Source organism: Miscanthus floridulus, chromosome 10 (genome assembly GCF_019320115.1).
Source record: "Miscanthus floridulus cultivar M001 chromosome 10, ASM1932011v1, whole genome shotgun sequence".
Taxonomy (NCBI): domain Eukaryota; kingdom Viridiplantae; phylum Streptophyta; class Magnoliopsida; order Poales; family Poaceae; genus Miscanthus; species Miscanthus floridulus.
The window spans coordinates 44,458,157-44,462,512 of NC_089589.1; the positions used below are offsets into that span (position 1 = coordinate 44,458,157).

A 4,356-nucleotide genomic window follows, 5' to 3' on the forward strand; every position below is an offset into this window, starting at 1 on the left:
CTTGCGAGGTCCCACGAGCCTTCCACATGTTCCGCTTCCTCACCAACGCCCAGTGATTCGCCCCGAAGGGCAAAAGTAAGTGACTTTATATGTTGTCACCACTACTTCATATGATATGATGAAATAAAACTAATAATTTTTCTTAATCACTTGTGCAGGAACTGGGTGGTTGTGTCGGGTGGTAACACATGGCTAGTCAACGGCATCCTGGGTATTCTGTGCAAGCAACACTTCCCCAGCATTGTCACGTATGCATCGAAGACGGAGCCGGCCTACTCGTTTGACCACTACGCCGTCTCCACCGATGCGGAGTACCCCAACAAGACAGCGCGGGTGAAGGCAGAGCTTTGGGTAAGTCTCCCTCACACAACATTGCTCAATACGTCGCATTCATTGGACTTTTCTTGAAATAATGAATGGATACATCGCTTTTGTATGCAGACTTATTACATATGCGAGGAGGGATTTGAGGTCAGGGCGGAGCAGGTGACTACCAAAGCCTGTAAAAAACTCGTCTCCGACATGCATCACGAGGTGCGCATCCAGGCCATCGTAACCTACTATGGGTCGAAGCTTGGAGAGAGGAAAACCAAGAAAGACGCAAGAGAGATGCAGCTGATCCGGGAGCAGTACCTTGAGGTAAATGAAGAACATCAATATTGATTCGTTTTGAGATTAAGTTGGTTTAATTTAATCTTCTTATATGTCCAATACTTGATGACATGTAGATAATTCCCTGGTGGTGCCAAGCGTATCCCGAGTGCTGGGCGATGATGGTGGACAGGTGGTTCACGGAGGAGTACCTCAAGATGCATAGGGATACCCGGGACCGTCGTTTGCAGATGCAAGGTCCAGCACACCATCAAGGCAGTCGCAGCCTCACCGGATACAAACAAGCATGGGTACGCGAATTTATTTATCTATTGTGACGCTCAGTTCTGCCTGATTTCTAATCATCGTGCTGTCTTTCTTCCAGTCGGGTCACATAGTGGCCAGGTTTGCTCGGACTTCCAGGCATGGTGTATGGCCCACAAGGGCAAGGCGACGTCCGACGTCTCCTTCAACCTGGAGGACCCGCCCGAGGCATACATGAACCCGAGCATCCACTCCCGCATCAGTGAGTACACTGAGGTGGCGAGCTCGCTCCATGGGTCAGACCACGATCCGATCACCCAGGACTTTAATGGAGAGGCCGTCATGAGGGCGGGGCAAGGCAAGAAGCATGGACAGTTCTGGCTTGGCGGCGGCGTCATCGACACGGCCTCTACTCCCTCTCTCTCCCAGATCCGAGCACAGAGCACGAGCGAGAGCCCAGCCATTCGCACACGGTCGACCCCTGCACAGCACTAGGTCGACGCACTCGAGGTTATTCCTGTTTTACTCGTCACACATTGATCTTTACACACCTTAATTAGCTTTGCATTACTAAAATATTGGACTAAAATATTACATGTCCAGCTGGAACAAGAAATGAGGCAACGTCTAGAGCTGGAGGCCGGGCACCAGAGGATGGCGGCCCAGCTGGAAGCCGAGCGGCAGGCCTAGGCGCAGAGGCTGACAGACATTACGGAGTTCCTACAATGACTTGGGCAACGTGTGGGCTTCTCTCTGCCACCTGGGCTATTGGTTCCACCTCCGCCTCTGCGTCCTGCAGCTACAGCTACTCCTGTGAGTATGAAAGTTTTTTACTTTCGCTTATGCTTTGCTTGTATGGCTCTACCTTCCTAGATTAGCTATCCAAATAATCTTGTCTCACATGCAATCTTTTCTCTTTTGTGCAGTCTCCATATGACGGTGGTTCGAATAATCCACCTCATGCACCTCCGAATGATGGAGCTGGGCCTTCACCACAGTCGCCTTGACCGAGATGAGTGCACGTTGTATTTTTTTTCATTTGTTGTTCACTTTGTGATATACTTGTGATGCACTTGTGAACTTTAATGGACTTGTGGATTTATTTGGATGGACTTGAGCACTTATTATTATATATGTGATATATATTGTGATGGATGTGATATGTGCGGATGGATGTGTGGATGGATGAGATATATATGTGATGGATGAGATATATATGTGATATATGTTTGTATGAATTTATTTATCATGATGGAATGTAAAAAAAAATTAAAAATTGCAGTTTTGGGTCACTTTGCCGAGTGTTGGACTCGGCAAAGGACCCCTTTGCCGAGTGCAATGGTCACAACACTCGGTAAAGCTAGGAAAATGGGTGTCCAGAAAACCATTTTTTCAGCTTTGCCGAGTGCTGTGACCATGGCACTCAGCTAAGAAATTTTAAAAAAAATCAAACTTTGCCGAGTGCCGGACAGAGGGCACTCGGCAAAGAATTTTTTTTAAAAAAAATTCAAACTTTGCCGAGTGCCGGGCAGAGGGCACTCGGCAAAGAAATTTTAAAAAAAATTCAAACTTTGCCGAGTGCCGCACAGAGGGAACTCGGCAAAGAAATTTTTTTAAAAAAAAATTCAAACTTTGCCGAGTGCCCTGGCACTCGGCAAAGAAATTTTAAAAAAAAAATTCAAACTTTGCCGAGTGCCGGACAGAGGGCACTCGGCAAAGAAATTAAAAAAAAGTCTTTGCCGAGTGCCTGCAGGTTGGCACTCGGCAAAGAAATTTTGTAAAAAAAAATAAAAACTCTTTGCCGAGTGCCTGAAGGGTTGGCACTCGGCAAAGAATTTTTTTTAAAAAAAAAATAAAAAATCTTTGCCGAGTTCCTGCAGGGTTGGCACTCGGCAAAGTGACCGTCAACGGGACCAACGCCGTGACGGTCGCTTTTCTTTGCCGAGTGCCTGATAAAAAACACTCGGCAAAGAGGGCTTTGCCGATCAATTTTTTGTCATGTGTTCTTTGCCGAGTGCCGCACTCGACAAAGGCTTCGCCGAGTGCAATCTGGCCTTTGCCCAAAGAACCTGAATCCAGTAGTGATATATACTGAGTTACCGCGCGCTCGTACGTGTTCCTGAAGATAACTAATCTCGCCAATTTTCTCTGAGCCAGAAGAGCCCACAGTATTATTGAGGCTAAGTTGCTAACTCTCTTCATGTCATATGGTTTCAGTAAGCATTTGAGAACCCCAAAGAAAAGAAGAATTGCTTATCCCAAGATCATGTTATTATTTCCTGAGCCCACAGTATTATTGATGGAACGTCCTCTGGAACCCCCATCCCAAGGCCCACGTCACGAACCGTCGCGGTTGAAGTCGAACCGTATCCACGTGAACTTCTCACGCGCCACACATGCGTCGTCTTGTCCAACGAGCCCGACGGGTACGACCGGGTCGTGCTGTCAGCTCGGCCGCCGGAGTCCACACAGCTGCACGGCTCCGTGCGCTCCGACGCAACCAGCCCTTATCCGCTCCACTGCGGCCGAGCGACCGACCGCGACATGCATGCCGCTGTCGTCGCGCGCAGCGGATGCCGTGAGCGGGCCGGCAGGGCACGCCGCGCACGTCCTACTTAGGAAATCCACCCATGGACCAGTTCTTAGAAGGGATCGAGGCCACAAAAAGGATAGGAGCAGGAAGGAGATAGGCCCCCACGGCTCTAATCGGTGGTGCGGAGCCACATGACCATCTTTTTCTGTGTTGTAGTCATCCGCTTCGAAGTCTCCAGGGTTGACCCCTCTGGTTGGGAGCCATCATGCACTATGGCCGCTGCGGCAGGGGTTGGGGACCAATGGGATTGACGGCCGACGATTTTTGGGATGTCTCACATGAGGCACAGTCGAACTCTATGTCGACTGGGGAGGATATCGGATCCCACTCAAATTACCCATAGACCGCGATGAGGCGCACCGCTCCGACTACGTGGTTACGGTGGACATGCCTCTTCTCGCTTGGGGCGAAACCAAACCCGCATGTAACAAGACAACATGACCTCTCGGGGTCGACAAGGATGCCAGGGAAAACGGAGTTGGGTTCCCGTAACCTCGAAAGAGGTCAGGGCTTGGCCCTGACCAACTCTACCCTGCGACCCAGGTCCCAGACCTAAGGCCTACTCCGGAGACTCATAAACCGTTAGGGATCCACGACCTCTTCGGGAGAGATCAACGAAGCAAGAGGTCGGGGTGATGTGCAATGCAAAACCCAAAACATGATCACGGCTCGGTCACGCGGAAGAGACAGAAGGTCTAAGACCTACGAGCCATTGCACGGTCGCTGAAAACCTCACGACTATACGCGTAGAGGTCGAGGAAGCATTTCCTCGCATCATCAATACGAGGAGAACCCACCAGCAACCTCAAGCTGGACCCGCAAGTCTGACCCTCGCGACATGGAGGCCCGAGGCACCTCTCACTCCCCTGCTCGCAAGTTCCCTTCTTGCACCGACCGCTGAAGGAACA

At 50.1% G+C, this 4,356-nt stretch overlaps 1 long non-coding RNA gene across 1 annotated transcript; it reads left to right on the top strand.

The window, feature by feature from the left end:
• Nucleotides 1-494: 494 nt before the first annotated feature.
• LOC136485400 (uncharacterized) lies at nucleotides 495-2,093 on the top strand. The gene is made up of 5 exons (XR_010766439.1): nucleotides 495-639; nucleotides 729-902; nucleotides 977-1,365; nucleotides 1,459-1,668; nucleotides 1,782-2,093. It is a non-coding gene; the product is annotated as an uncharacterized lncRNA (long non-coding RNA).
• The last annotated feature ends 2,263 nt before the right edge of the window (nucleotides 2,094-4,356 follow it).